Raw genomic sequence first — 17317 nt, 5'->3', positions numbered from 1 at the left:
AAACTCATTGTGTCGTACCTGTGTGCAAATTTCGTTCGGAGCATGGCTGAATGTCACCGGTTTTACTCTCTCTCAAAAAATATTTAATTCTATCGGAGATAGACATTTGATTGTGAAGACAGATAAAGTTAATAGAAAAAAAGATAATGAGGCATTTTTTTATGAAGGACTTAAGAAAACAGAGAGAAATGAAATTGCAATGTTCTCGCCAGCGCGTATTCAATATTTCAAGGCAAAAGAAAAATTTACTGAAGAAAATGGAAATGTCACATGTAAAATTTGTCGCGATAAAATTTTATACTGCCAAAAATATGCTGAAAATGTTACAGCTTTTTTAAGAAAATATTGTTTTGAGAATGTAAATAGTTTTATACCACCCATATTCTTTTTTTCTGACAGAATTCGTTTTGATGAAAATAGCGAACTGCTTTCTATGTTACAAGCTGAAGCTACAGAACAGGTCTATCTCTCGAATCTTAAAGTTTTCTTGTCCGTGTCAGGTGGACGATTTAACCAAGGAAAACTAAAAGCTACATTTACAACAAGTCATAATGAATTTAGGTTGATTCGTCAAAAACATTGGTTGTCCAAAGTGGAATACTATGAACAATTACCTCCTAATAAGGAAGAGTTGGCTAAACTAATAGCGGAAGGCGAAGGTCTTGCCGTGCTAAAAGAAGTAATCGAAATGAATCGAGAACTATTAACTCGCACGATATGCCTTATCCGTTACGGTTTAGATAAGTACGAAGTGGACTACATTAATTTGTATGTTGACAAAGTGTCAGAATTTTTAGATGAAAGCAATGTTGAACATGAGTTTGTTTTGCCTTTGTTTGTTGATCATCCAAACTTTTCTGATTTTTGTACGATAAATGAAAAACACTTTCGCACTGGTGGTTATCATAAGACACTCGACTTTTTCCGATTATTTTTATCGACAGACGTCGTTCCTTTTCGTACAGATAAAAAAAGATGCAGTTTCACAGTAAATCACAATAAAGTTAGATTAAAATGTGAGACACTTTGGCTCAAAAAGGCAAAAGAATTTCAGAGGCAATACCCATCATATTATAAGTTGAAAAAAATCCGTGCATATTATCTGGTAAAACTGATCGCCCAAGGCAAAGGCCTTGCTGTGTTGAAAGCATTCGTTGAAAATTTTCCGTTGGATAAACGACTAACATTAATTAAAGAAAGGAAACGTTGTGTGGATATTAATTTTTCTCGAAGCAAGGGCTCGTCACATCTGAAGTACGAAGATGGAATTGATATAAATGAACTATTAGAGAGCAAAGACTTATGGCAAGTTACCTTGAGGAAGGGCATCAAAACGTTTGGAAGCAATCAAGGAGGTAAAAATAATTTAAAAGAACGGGAGAAAGTTTCAAACACAATCAAAGCGGAAGATCACGAACAACAACTTTCTGATAAAAATGAGAAACTACATGCAGTTTCAAACACAATCAAAGCGGAAGATCACGAACAACAACTTTCTGATAAAAATGAGAAACCACATGCAGTTTCAAACACACTCAAAGCGGAAGATCACGAACAACAACTTTCTGGTAACAGTGAGAAACCATATGCAATTTCAAACGTTTCTTTAGCACTGAACGAGCAAAGCGAGATGCAAAAAGAAAAAGGGACGAACGAAAATTTTAACCAAGTACCGAAAACAATGACGAAGAAAGAAATGAAGCGTTTAAAAGTGGAACAACAGTTGAAAAAAAGTCGAATTCGGAAAGAAAAGAAAAGAAGGCGGCAGGAGCTAAGTCAGGCGCGTGCGGACGAAAGGAAAAGGCGAAAAGAAGTTCTCGAACTTTTCGAACAGAAATACTCGGAAGAAATGGAAAACGAAAAAAATATTTCTACTGTAGAAAGAAAAAATTATATGAAGTCTATTTATCAACTTCGGAAGCAACTTGCGAGGCAACAAGTTGAGACAGAAGTGAATTTTGGCGGAAAAATTCACGGACATCATAATGAAGGTCTGTCTTTCAGTTTTAGTGAGGACGACATTTTTATGCAAGATATAGATTACTGTATGTCCTTTGTTTTTACTCTGAATCAAAATAAATCTAAGAAAAAGCGATGGCAGATTTTAATGGAGAAGTGAAATTTGATTGGAAAAATTTATCTTCGATTGTTTCTTTGTAAATAATAAGGAGCATTTCTGCGTCTGAAAATTTAAAATTATCCCTGTTGTAAGAATTTCCACGGACCTTGACGGATTTAATGTTTGGTCTCATGAAACTCAAGTAAGAACTGATTAATATTAATGTAAAATTTGGAACGTTGTTATTTTGTTTATTTAAAAATAATAATGTTAAAAAAAAATTCAAATTTTTTTGATTACTGTTTCATTTTCATACTAATTGACAAATTTATGATTGATTAATTGTATAACAATTAAATTCGTTTAGTGGAAATAGAAGTACAATATTCAAATAAATAATAATGAAATGGAATGTCCTCATGGTCTAGTATAGTGGAATTTTTTTCTTTGGACTCTTTTCTTTGAACTCCTTTGGTTTTAGTCATACACGTGTTTTTGTTCTGTCTTTCTTAATTATTTTTCTTTGTCTTTTCGTTTCTTGTTTCATTTTACGCATATTTTGCAATTTTGTTTTGCTGTTTTTCCAACATTTTTCAATTTTTTTCTGCAGGTATGTTTATTCTGCCTTTCGCTAAATGTTACAATTGAATCTTTACAATTTTTTTTAACATGAAATTTATTGCTAATTTCTTCATTAGCGGTATCATGTTGTCAACAAAATTTATTATTATGGGATTTTTGGAGAAATTTATTACTTAACTTAACGACTTTACTTTTTCTCAAAGTGAATCATGCAATAAATTTCGGCTTTGAGTTCCATTTTGTCTTGTTTGTTTCGTTAATTGCGCATGTCCATGAAACTAGGGACATCACAGTAAAAAAAAAAAAACTTCATTGTATCAGTAATTTTTTTTTTCATATGAGTTAAAAAAGACTATTTTTACAAAACTACGCGAAAAAAGTTATAAACACATGTTTTGTTAAGTTTTATAGGCAAGTTTGAGAACACTACTCAGTCAGTGCCCGTGCGTCGTTGCATAAGCAGTTCTAAAAATTAATCTTTTTTTTCACTTAGGAAATTAATTGTTATGTCTACAATCTTATTTTTTATTGAAATTTAGTTTACATAAGAAGAGATTAGAACAACAAAGGAACTTTAAACTCTTATAATTGTCTTCTAATTATTGTTTTCAAACTTACTACCAAACGGCACCAGCTTGAGGGTCACGGATTTAGACAAAATCTTAGATATAGGTGAATTCCCACTAGGTATGAGCCCAGGTAAAGGGGTTTGACTGCATAGGTCCTAGTTCGGCTGCAACGGGGGGTCCAAAGTTGATAATTTATACCCAGTATTGCAATGGAGTTTCTTTTGGAATTACCATTTTTAGCTCCTTTTCTGCTATTGTACTGCAGTATGAGCCATTTCCATGCACTTACCTTAGAATTATTTACGCTGAAAGCAATTTTTAATAAGCAGTTCTCAAATTTAAATCAGATACTACTTTAAATTTCAATAACTTGAATGCCATAATAAATAACATAGTTACAGGATATTTTTCGTTTTCAAATGAAACTAATTGTTTTCGTTTTATATTAATTAACTGCTAGTAAAAAGTATTTATCGTTTGTTAATGAAAGCATTTACTTTAACTGGATATTTTTCATCTGCTATCAAAGATATTCCACAATGATAAGCAAAAAGAGGGAGAGGAGAAAAAGCTCTAACAACATGGCACATTAAAAAAAAAAAAAAAAAAACCAAGATTGTTTCCATTTTTTAAGTAACTTAAATATTGCTCATAAATAAATAGGTGTTCTCCCTTCCACTCGTTGTACTAACGAAGGATGCCAAATGTGTTGAGACATCAAACATAGTGTCGAAGTGTGAAATTCCAATGGAAACGCCATTGCATTTCTAGGGCCAAACTAGCAACTTTGAACCCTCATTGCAGCCAAACTAGGGCCTATGCAGTCAAACCGCTTTACCTGGGCTCATACCGTCATACCTAGTGGGAATGGACCTATATCTATAATTATGTCCAAATCCGTAACCCTCAAGATCGTGCCGTTTGGTCGTTAAACCTCATACTCTCTCTAATGTAACATCAGTCACAAAATTGTATAAAAGTTTGCATTACTTAAACAAACAAAAACAAACCCAAGTTTATAAAAAGTCATATTCTCTTCATTTATAATGATATCTTTAACATTAATCCCTTAACTATTTAGAAATAGTTCTGAAGTCACGTTTTTAGTATGCCAATTCCGGAATTTTTCTGGAGGACAGCAGTCTATGAAATTAATGCATCCCCTTAGCATCACTGAAGGTTGTCTACAATTGCATGTTCCAGACTTCAATGTGTAACGAATTCTGGTCAGAGGACCTGAATTTATATATATATATATATATATATATATATATATATATATATATATATATATATACCCAAACGAATGTACTGGTGACTGCCCTAGAAGGGTCATGTCACCAACGGTGGATAAGTTATTCTAAGAAATTGGTAATGTCTTGATATCATCATCGTCCCCTTCATCCTGGATAAATATTTTGATTCCGTTGTTGCAACTGCACTTGCAATGCAAGCTTGCGACAGAGTAGTTTAAAGATGATTTTCTACAGGTGACCTTCCGGTCACTTGTAGAAAAGCAGTCTGTAAAAATCATCTTCAAGATTCCGTCAGGGCAACATCCGATTCCGAGAGTTTCGGCACGCATTGGTCATTCCTCCTTTCCCAAAAACCCAATCCGGTACATCACTATTAATTTCCTAGCTACAGGTGTACCTGGTGATACGGCAGAGTTAAAGATCAGTCTTGATGTTTGCAGCTACTTTGATAAATGATCTGTAACGGAACTCGTTGAGGGACCTTTCTGTGGCTGGAGCACCATACCATGAGAGATACATATGACCCCAGCAGCCTCAATGGATTCAGGAAAAGAAGAACTATTGATATATATCTTTGATACATGTTGTATGATTTTAGATTTCTAGTACATTTTGATAGCAGAAGGTTGTGATCAGTTAGGGATTTGGCTATCAAGAGAACAACCAGGAGGACTTCCTCTCAAATGAAAGCTACCGAAATATTTTGCTATCTGATGACAGCCGTCTTCACAATATCAACGCCAACATTACCTCCTAGAGCTCGGAGCGTATTTGTCTCGTTTTTCAACAGCTTCATCATTAGCGGATTTGTCAGCTGACGGTTATTATGACAGTTTGACAGAAACCTTCTTGTTTGACCGTCGTTTCAATTTTGTAACTGACACTGATTTTCATATGTTTTATACAGTCGTCTTTTTTTGTCTAACAGTTTTGTAGACTATCCTCAGTAACTTCAAATTAAATTAAATCATTGTCGTTATCAATTTCCTTAAACAGTATGTATAGTGCTGACTTTCTGCACGTCCTCAGTCCACCAATTCATACTGCATATATGTAATTTTGCAAATCTTCGTCCGATTCCTTGGTGAAGTCCACATAAATAATGTCTAACGTTTTTTCAACATTCTTACCCCCCCCCCCTCTTTGTCACAAAGTTTTCATAAACTAATTTTAAAAACATATTTGTATTAAAAAATGCCTGACACTTCTTAAACTTTCCTTCCCCATTGTCATAAAGTCACAATGTCACGACCTCCTCCCTCCCCCCACCCCTTAAACATCATTTGTGTTGTAGTAATCCACAAATACTTCTTTGTTGTCCATCCGGATTGTCGATTTCATTGAGGAAAGAAAAAGTACGCGATCCTTTCGAGTCAGTTTGAAATTTGTGAAAGGCAAGTGTTCCATTTTTTTCCGTGAAAGTGCTTGTTGGAAATTCTGTAACTTTTGATTGGTTTAATAAAATATACCAAAATAGGACATCAAATTGAAGGAAATGTAAAGCGCTACAACTTTGTCATTGACAATTTTCATGAATACTCAACCTGAGAGGCACTAGGAGCAAATGTTTGACAAAAGAGTGAATTTCTTCGAAAATCATCGATGTTTCATAACATATTCCCGGAACCTTATTGGAAATTTGACAAATATGTGTAGAAACAGTTCTATAGGAAATTTATTAAGCTTGAATTTTTATTTTAAACGCATTTTTTCAACCGTTTCCGACATTTTCTCGAAAAACCCAAAATTTTCTTCCCTCCCACCTTTAGCTCACCCCCTAAGACAGGACTTTTAGTATGTTTACTTAACTACCCCTAACAATATTCTGAAGTAAAAAATTATCGCATATTCCATGCACGCTACAATGTGTTCATTGACTGGACTACTGGGGTTTTTGAAGAATATGACAAAATAATTGTATCACGAGAAGTTAAATGCATTGAAATTGAAAACTAGGAGCATTTAGTAACTAAACGATTCAAACAGTAAAACACTGGAAATAGCCTGTCAATATGGATGAAATTTAGTATTCACATGAGAAAGGAATACAATATTAAGCGCACTAGATGTGTTGTAAATGCAATAGGACATTTTATCTTTTGAAATACATCAAAAATATAACTGTTAAAACTTAAACTTTTTATCATCTGTCACGGGTGTTAAGTAATTTTTATATTTTTAGTTTTTAAGTTTTTTCAATGAAACAAAGTGTTTTCATCAAGTCTAAAATCTCTATTTTAAGGGGGGGAAATCTGTTTAGACTTTACGTTAATAGTTTGAAGAGAATTTCAAATTATATATGTTACTTTTCTCAATGTCTCTTCTGCGTAATATAAGTAACGTTTTTTTATTCCCCTTAATCAGGGCCGGATTAGCTGTAGAGCAGAAGTAGCGAATGGTACGGGCCCCGCGCTTCTAGGGAATTCGCATCATGAGAAAAAAAAAAATCAGAAAAAAAATCTAGTTCTTTTACCCACCGTTTAAAATTATTTTTTTTCTCTCTCTATTTTGATCTAGCTTTTCTCAGCTAAATGAAATGTTCGGGCAAATTAAAATATCTTATAATTTTTTTTTCTATTAAATGCTTACACTCGTAACGTACACGGTGGGTTCGACTCCCACCCTTGCTCCGGTTGTACTTTCCCTTTTTTGTGATGTAAATTCTTTCATGCGTTGTTTATATGTGTAATAAAAATATATCATTCGTAAGGGTGGCAAAGCACTCAGATTGTAGTCCTCATCAAAATAAACCTGTGCAATTAAGCACCGAAAAAAGGAAGAAAGAAAGTGCCGACAAAGACTGAGAGCTGTCACTGACTTGACTTCATATCTATATGTGTGTCTTTTTATACCCTTCTAGGCATCGTAGGCAAAAAACTTGAACCACCTTTTGAATAAAGTTTCGTCAATTCGATTTCGACTAGAACCACTTTACCCTCTTGCTAAACACTCCTTTTAGATTTATTTAACAATTTTTCACATTAATATTTGACCTCTTGAGGATACGCACTTGCGACTAAAATACTACTTTGTGCTGCTGAAGTCAATCTTGGACATGGGGCAACCAACTATAGCGACGATTTAGAAGAAAAAAAAAGTTGATTGCAAATATTTTCGTTAGATACATTTTCTTGTTCTGAAAGAGGCAACTATTTTGAACAAAATAATTTTTATCTTGTGCTGTTCTGTTATCCTGATTTTGTCAAATGCTGAATGATTTTACTTTCGCGCGTATCAGAAAAAGTCAAACTGCATTTCATCAATAGCTGCAAGCTGTAGCTATAAATTGATTAATGACAAGTAAGGAAAAATCGATATATACATGTTTAATTTAGTGATAAAAATTGTTTCATGATTACAAGTCTAACATTCATACATTCTGGTTTTGATCGAATAGGGGGCTCCACTAAATTCAGCTTCCTCAGACCTTAGCTTGGTCTGCCTCTTGCAAACCACCAACCGATTTCTATTTTTTTTTTTTTTATTAAAATATTGTAGCGAAAATCATAGGAAAATGTAGGAAATATAATGGTGCGGAGAAAGATGTTTCAGATATATTTTAAAATATTGTAATGTAAAATCGCTCTAGTAGTTCTCAATGTTTGAAGGTGAAAAACAAAATTAAAACGAAAATAAAATCAGGAGTTAGGGTATCTATATATATAAACATGAATGCTTATCTGTATGTCATCCATGAACTCAAAAACTACCCGGCAGATTTGGCTGAAACTTTCACCGTTTGTTATTTTTGGTACTGGGAATGTTTATAGACTAGTTCGAAAAAAAATCCGATCGATAGTTCCTTTTTTATTCCAATTTAAGTCACAATCCATTGGATAAATATGAATAAAATTATCGGCTGCAGAAATTAATTCGCGTGAAAGATCTCATTGACAAGAAGTTAGCTGTTGCCATTTTTCTTGAGTTTGAGCAAATAAATTCTTTCTTTATTGTTTTATGGCTTTTCATGCAACGGGGGGATTTAAAACTTTTTCTATTTGATATTTTTAGCGGTTGATTGATCTTGCAAACTGCGTGAGTGCAAAATTTGAGTATAGTCACGGCTTCACTTGATACCTGGACCGATTATTATGAAAATTGCTATAGATATGTATTTTTCCACGGAGAAGGTGCATAATATGCTCATTGAAACCACTCGCCACCAGGTGGCACTGCAGAGTAGCAATTTCTGCCCCGTTCAACCGATTGCCAGGAAAATCAGTATAATGATGTATTTTTTTGTCGGCGAAGCAACGCGCGTCGGGTACAGCTAGTTTAAAATAAAGCAAAGAGGGAGAAGTGTTCTTGCAAATTACCACCTCACTCTAAAATGTTAAAAATGCATACAGAAACCGCAGACATTTGTATCTCAAATAAGGATATATTAGGGTAGAAATTGAAAATTTCTTTGTGAAAATCCTTAACAATAAAATGCTTGTGGAAAACAAATAGTGGGACAGAGTTTCCCGCAATAGTTGTATTGAAAACAAATCCACGATGGACGTAGCAAAGAAGGGGTCTAGGTAGGAAGGTCCCGAACCTAATCCAGTTTTTCAGTATTACCAAAAGTAGCCTAGAATTGCTTTATTCGAACTTGAAATTTGGAAAAAATCAAAGTGAAAATTGTCAAACATAGTCGAAAAACAGCAAAAGTTTCCGGGCCCCCTCCACTTTAGATCGTCGAAAATTGCGGTTTTGGAATTATAGGGCTCCAAAAGCGCGTTGTGATGGAGAGGGGACACGAGAGGCAATATAAGGGGATCATAACTATTATAAATGTATCAAATTAAATCCATATGTATGCATGTGTGGGCATGTATGTATTATAAGTGCACCCCGAGTCTATGAAGAAGTCCACTATTATTTATTACTAGTCGACCCGCGCGGAACTCCGCACTGTACTTCAAATGGTTTCATAAGGCATTTTGCTCTTTAAAAATTTCAAAGAAAGAATATTATGAAGAAAAACCGAAAAAAGTAAACGGAAAAAAGTAAGCGCACAAGAGAAAGCATGTAATTTGAAGACATCAGTAACAAAACCTCGTTAAATACGTTGTGATAATTTGATCATCGCTCCCCTTTTGGTTGTACGTATTTTCAATGCAAATGTAAATATCATTAAAAGTGTGGCTGAGTGACACGTGAAAAATCAGTAATTTTGCATGTGAAAAAACAGGTTGTGGCAAATACAGAACTGCCCATGTGAGCATCTGACGAAAAAAAAAGAAACATTAAAGAGATATTTAGTGGCACGGATTCGAACTGGCGCCATTCTGATTAACAGTACGACGCTCCAACAAACCTAGCAACTGTGCCTTCCTTTTCGAATGCTATTCATTGAAGGAATGCGTAATAAAACACAGTAAAAAAGTTTTTCGCCGAAAAAAATATAAAAAGATCATACGTCTATGTTTTGTAATTAGCCAGCAAGGTACGATTTAAAATTATTCGTAAAATATGGAATTTGATTAAAGAATGAGGAAGATCTCACGTAGCGATTGAAACAAACATTCTAGAGAAGTAATAAATTCGGTTGAAAAAATAAGTGTTTTTATTTTTGAATTTTCAACAATTTCCCATAGCAGGCTTCTTTAACCTGTACGGCTTAAAAGCCCGCACTTGTTTTTCTTTTAATCGAACACTTAAAATTAAAAACCAAAACCAGTTGAACTGAGTCCGTTTTTTAAGTGTAATTTTTTGAACGTAGACAAAATGTTTTTTTTTTTTTTTTCAGCCAAAAGCAGAGGAGTAGAAAATGATTTCTTAATAATGAAGTTGATAATAATTTTAATGTTTTATATCGTATTCGAATAAAGAATTCAAGATTTACTGGTTGAAACTCGTAGTTTTAATTTGGCGTAGTATTTTTTCATTTGTAAAAAAGTTCGAACACTGCTATTAGAAAAATTTACATTTCAGCATACAATAAAAATATTTTTCTGCACAAAAATGATTCCCTTAATACATTTTTTTATACTTACATTATGCTCAATGGTCTGGATGGAGTCAAAGCTTAAAAAAAAAGGGAAGAACACCCTTCGATTAGCAGTCAACTTACCTGAATGATAACTGTAGCCTGCATAAAGGAATCGAAACACCAAATAGCATTCCCACTGCATTTATTTAATTACGTGTGTTATCTGTTGTATGTTATGAGTACATGTAATGAACACACTGTAAAAACGATTCAGATTTGTTCCTGGAAAATAATGGGCAGCTGATGTGCCCAATTTCTGCCAGTAACGTATTGTGAAAGAGCCAGGAATGTTTTCTGCAAAAATTCAGTAACCTTCCTAAAATTATCCTGGAAACCTCCTGAAAAATTCAGAAATCTTCCCATTTTAAGCCAGTCGTACCTCTGGAACTTTAGAATAAAATTATGTAGGTATAATATAACAGCTAGGCACCTTCCTGATACATCAAAAACGTTTCATAAGCAGTATTGCAAACATGGCTAAAGCTGAGATTAAATTGTAAGTAATGAGAATTTTTCTTTCAGAGCTACGTTGTCCATAGACTAATTCGCTCCCTTTGAGAGCTTAAACAGCTGGACGGGCCGTAGTCGTATTGAATCCGATACTCTTTATAAATACGCTTAGTTAATCTTTAAACTGGGAGCTAAAAATATTTTTCACAACAGTGAGAAGTCCGCTTTCGTGCGACTTGTAGCAATTCAGGAAACTTTTTGACAATGATACTTGGTTTTTCCAAGAAGTGTACAATAACCATTAAAATCCCGAGACGTTACACGAAAATACTCAGCAATGTTTCGGATTTTTTTTACAGCGTAATATTACTGTAAATTTGCTATTATGTCGGACAGCCCAAACTGGCCCGAACTTCAGACAGTTTATAGCCGAACGCTCTTCCGAAAAAAAAAAAAAAAAAACCCCACAGGTAGTTTTAAATTTTTTTTCTTGCCGAGAAGTGTTTTTATTTTTGACAATTTTTACAATTTGTTATCGGAGTTGAACCGTTATGACTTAGATGGAAGCACGTGTTCATCATTTAACAGCACGGTTAAAATACAAAATAATTTGAACTAAGTTCTTTTTTAAGCGTAGTTTTTCAAATGTAGTAAAAATGTGATACGCTACTTGTTTTTTTGCGAAAAGAAGAAATATATATATATTACACTTTAAATTGAGGTAGTATTTTTTTATTTGTACAAAGAGTCAAAAACTCATTAGAAGAATCTATATTTCAACATACGATTTATTATATTTTACTGAACAAAAAACAATTCCAATGTAGTCTGAAATCTTAAACCTGATACTTATATTTTCGCTTACATTATGCTTTAATTTTCTTACCGGAGCCAAAGCTTTAAAAAAAAATGAAACCTTACAATTGAGTATCAATTTAGCTCCGTGTTGCATCAAGTTTTCATAACAGCTAGGAGCGTTTCTACCTCATGTTTTCCCTCATATTTGTTATTCATTGTTCATGTAATGCGCGATATTTTTCTAATTTTTTGATGCAGGTTGTCCGGACGTGGGCCCGAACACGCATTCTCCTGGTTACCAGTCGAACGCTCTGCCGATCAAGCTATTCAGCTCTGTCGGTCATCGTGCAAGTTAAAGTTATAAATTTTACCGAAAACCTCATTCTGGTTCTTTAAAACAGGCTTTTTTGCCCGAAAAAACAATTTTCAGACCGTGGGTCTATTTTTCGTCAGTAGCCTGCATGATAACCTTTAAAATAAGGTGTAAATTAAAGAAATCGATCGAGAATTGAGGAAAATCTCGCGTAGAAACCAAAAACAGGCTACAGAAATAATATATAAGGATTGGCTTGAAACGTTAAAGATATTTTACGTCCGCATTCAAAGTATATTTGTGCATAATATTTTTGTGCCTAAAAGTAGATTCGTTGGTCTGAAGGAATCCCAAAAATAAATTAAAAATAAATAAAGAACGAGAAAAAAAAATTAAAATTAAAAGTCATGAATACATTCTATGGGGGGGGGGGGGGGGTATTCAATTTCCCGGGCCCCCTTCAAATGATTTTCTGTATCCGCCCCTGAGAGGCACATCGAGAGGTCATGTCAGCCAGTTAGAAACTAGTAGGGGTCCGGCGACACTGACGTAAAAAAAAGAAAAGAAAGAGAAAAAAAGAAAGGAAGAAAAAAAGAGGGGAGGGGACTCCGAATAAGAGAAAATGTCAAGATTAAAAAATTTACTATTTTGGGATGAACTGTTGAGGCACTTAAAATAGAGTTAATTGTTTTCTATAGTAAGCAGTTTTTTTTCTCCCCTCCCCTTTTTTTCCTTCTTTACCCTCCTTTTTTTTCTTCCTTTCCTCCCTTTTTTTTCTTCTTTTCCCCGTTTTCTTTTCTTTTTTCTTCCTCTTTTTTCTTTTTTTAGGGGGAGGGGCCCGGCGACATAACTGACAAGGGGACCGTCTTGACTGCCTGTGGCCCTGGGAAGGAAGTTAGGGGGGGATTCACTTTAAAGCATATGCATACATATACAGAGCTGGATCTTCGAGTTTTCCACGGTGGGGCAAAAACTTGAAATTAAAAATTAAAAAAAAGATGCATGAGAGATGATTAAAATTGTAATATGAAACGAATCTGAAATCTATATGTAAGCTATAGTGATTACCGTCAAGGCTTTGTTTGGGGTAAAATTTAAAGGAATATTACTTACTAGCCCATTTTCACTTCTGTGCCCCTTTTATATTTACAAATTTAAAACATGAAGTTAATTGTAATGAATAAGAAATGTTATCAAACTACAAACAGTATATAGAAATAGAAAACCTTTAGAAAATGCTAATCAACTCGAATTTGTTTCAAACCACATATTTTGCAAAATTAAGAATGAGACAGAAATCTTTCAAAAACAATAAACAAACAGAATATTATTGTTGAATGTAATCGCTTTCTCTATTGGTTTAAAGGAAAGAACTCTGCTTCACACAACCTTTCAACAGCAGAGCGTGGTTAGTTCTAAGTTTCACCCAGCTACTAAATCACTACAGTAACGGAGTAACATGGGGGACGAGATAAAATATTCCGTTGAGCCTTTTGACGGAAGGAATTTCTCTCTGTGGTGCAGGAGAATGGAAGCGGTTTTCGCAGCAAAGAATTTAGAGGTGTATTTGGAACGTGAAGCGGATTCTTCGAAAGCTAATGAACTTTTAGCGAGTAAGAAGGCCTATGCCTTGATGTTATCATTTCTTAGTGATAAAGTTTTAGTTTCGCTTTCGGAAGAAAAGACTTGTGCTGAAGTAATTGCAAAATCGAAATCGATCTATGTTCGAGAAGGAGCGGTCAGTCAGATATTGGTTAGAAAGAGACTTTCAACTTTGAAAATGAAAAAGGACTCATCCATGCAGGAGCATATTGATGAAGTGAACAGGCTCGTTACCCAACTAAAATCGTGTGGCGTGAAAGTGAGTGACATGGACAGTATTGTCTATCTTTTGATGTCTCTTCCAGCAGAGTATGACGCATCGAAATCTGCAATAGAAAATCAGCCTTCGGAGAACTTGACTCTTTAGAGTTTGTTTGCGGACGTCTTCTGGATGCTGAAGCGCTGATGAGAGATCGTCGAGTCTAGGAGCCCAAATTGTGGAAAACAGAGTCATCGAATGGTGCAGCCTTTTCTACAAATCATCGGGTAGTGTGTAACAAGTGTCGCAAAACAGGGCACATTGTGAAATTTTGTAGAAGTAACATAATTTGCTACCAGTGCGGAAGAAAAGGACATTTTAAGAGGAATTGCACAGTCCAGACAGGAAAGAATACTTCATCAAAGGATGGAGCAGTTGCAGTGACTTTCGTTGTTGGCGAAGTAGAACATCGATCATTTATAGTGGATAGCGGATCTACAGCTCATATGTGTGCACATCGGGAATGGTTTGAGGAGTTAAAACCATCCTCAGGAACTGTGTCATGCGCTGCAAAAACCAGTAAACTGGAAGTAAAAGGAATAGGAACTATTCGCGGTGAATTAGGTGACGGTGTGCAAGAGATCCCACTGAAAGATGTTTTATATGTTCCAGAACTAAATGGAAACCTCATTTCAGTGAAACAGATACAAAAAGCTGGATACACTTTGAGCTTCAAAAATGACGAAGCAGTTATTGAAAAGGGAAGTACAAACTTCGTTTTGTGCAAGCTGAATTCAAAAGGTCAATATGCAAGTGATTTTGTTCCCTTCATTTCAAATTCCTTTGTTGCAGAAAAAGATGGAGGTGAACTGTGGCATCGCAGGTTAGGACACTCCGGAAACCATGTCCTGAGTAAACAAGGATTACCAACAAGTAATATATTTTGTGAAAACTGTGTGTTAGCGAAGCAGTCCGCGAACCCTATAGGAATAGGAAACCGAAGAAGAGAAAAAGCTCCCATGATGACAATCGATTCTGACCTATGTGGTCCGGTCAACCCACCAACTCAAGCGGTGGAAAGGTATGTGTTAACATTAGTTGATGATTACTCTCGTTTTTGTGAAGTTCGTCTTCTTAAAAAGAAAAGTGATGTTCCCGTGGAAATCAAAAAGTTTCTCAAATTGAATGAAAGCGTTCGAAAAATTCGTTGTGACAATGCCCAGGAATATGTTTCAGGTGAACTTAAAGTGATAGCAAATAAACTTGGCGTTACGATAGATCCCTGCCCCCCTATACTCACGAATTGAACGGAATTCCAGAGCGGATGAACAGATCACTTTTTGATAAAGCCTCTGCACTTTTATATGATGCAAATTTACCTAAGAATTGTTGGGGATATGCCATTCAAGTTGCAGCATATATTCATAACAGAATCCCTAGTTCAAGCATAAATGATATGTCACCCTTTGAACTAAAATATTTCCAGAAACCGGATTTAAATCAAATTAAATTATTTGGTTGTGATGCTTATGCCAAAATTCCTGATACTCGCAGACAAAAATTAGATCCGAAATCTAAACGAATGATCTTCATTGGATATTCTAGCATGGGATATCGATTAATGAATCCTGATACGCACAGAGTTATTGTGTCACGTAATGTTCGCTTCAATGAAAATAAAGTATATGTGCAAGATAGAAGTAATTCACCAGACGAGCTCCCGAAAGGAGAAGAAAAAGACGAGGAAAAACACGACACCGAAGTAAATAAAGAGATAGGAGAAAACGAAACCAAAGAACCCACATCTACACCCCGACGATCAGAAAGAGAAAGTAAGAAGCCAGAACGATATGAAGCAATGTACACGTCAGAAGGGACGTTGACCTTTTATAACATCTCAAAACTACCGGAAGAACAACAAGCCCAATGGAAAGTCGCGATGGGGAAGAATTGCGCTCCATCCAGATAAACAAAACTTGGGAACTGGTAGATCTCCCTGATAACGCGACCCCCATAAAGTGTAAGTGGGTGTTTAGGAAGAAAAGAGACGGAACTCTCAAGGCCAGACTTTTCGCAAGGGGAGACCAGCAGAGGGAATACGTACAAACTTATTCGCCAGTCATTGGAATGCCTTGTTTACGATTAGTTCTTGTTTCGATTCTTCAAGAGGATTTAAAAGCTTATGTGATGGATATGAAAACAGCTTTTCTGAATGTAGAGTTGCAAGAAATTGTTTTTATGGAACAACCGCAAGGATTCAATGATTCATCTGCCAGAGTGTGCAAATTAAATAAAAGTTTATGCGGATTAAAACAAGCTCCTAGACAATGGTTCTTCAGATTTTCGCAATTTATGTTAAAAATTAATTTTAAGCAGTTAAACTCGGAACCGTGTATTTTCATCAGAATTGTGAATGGAAGAAAAATAATAATTTGTTTATATGTTGATGATATTCTTATCGCAGGATCAGATGATTCAGAAATAATGATTGTGATTAAACTTCTTCAAAATGAATTCAGATGTCCAAACTCGAACCAGCTTCTGAATTTTTAAGAATTTGTATGGAATTTACTTCTACTAAATTAGTGCTAGATCAAAAGGAGTATATTCTTAAACTATTGAAGAGATTTAACATGAGTGAGTGCAAGCCGAGTGCAACACATTTAGAAGCAAAGTCAACTCCAGTTGACTTTGAGGAAGGAACTATCTTCAAAGGACCTTACCGTGAACTAGTTGGATCTTTATTGTATCTTGCGATGACAACACGACCCGATATACTGTTCGCTGTGAACTGTCTCAGCCAATTGCAGGAGAATCCAACAGAATCGGCTTGGAACGGACTTAAAAGAATTTTACGATATTTAAAAGGTACATCGGATTATAAAATTGTGTATAGTAAGTGTTGTGACTCTAATGTTGATTTATCTATGTAGGTTGATTCAGATTGGGCATCAGATCCGCGTGATCGCAAATCAGTTTCAGGTTACGTTATTTTTTATAAAAAGTGTCCAATTTTATGGAGCGTGAAGAAACAAAGTTCAATAGTTGTTTCTTCTACTGAAGCTGAGGTACTCGCACTTGGTAAGTCTTTATTAGATCTAGTGTATTATAAAAATATTGCATGTGAATTTCTTACTGTAAATAACATTGTCATATATGAAGATAATCAATCTGCAATCAAATGTATAACAAATGAAAATAGTTCTGGTAGATTGAAACATATTGATGTTAAGTTAAAGTTTATTAGAAATATTTTAAATGTTGAAAATATATATATTGAATATGTTTCTACTGATAAACAAATTGCTGATATGTTTACTAAGGCTCTTCCTAAATTTAAATTGCATGAACTTATGTCATTGTGTTGTTTAGTAATAAGCGATTAAGGGGTGTTGAATGTAATCGCTTTCTCTATTGGTTTAAGAGAAAGAACTCTGCTTTACACAACCTTTCAACAATTATTACGCGGTTCAGTTGGTTAAGAAAAATTGGTCATTTGGTGAGATTGACAA

The sequence above is a fragment of the Uloborus diversus genome, chromosome 6, assembly GCF_026930045.1.
Source record: "Uloborus diversus isolate 005 chromosome 6, Udiv.v.3.1, whole genome shotgun sequence".
NCBI lineage: Eukaryota > Metazoa > Arthropoda > Arachnida > Araneae > Uloboridae > Uloborus > Uloborus diversus.
Note: the sequence above shows the minus strand (reverse complement) of the source record.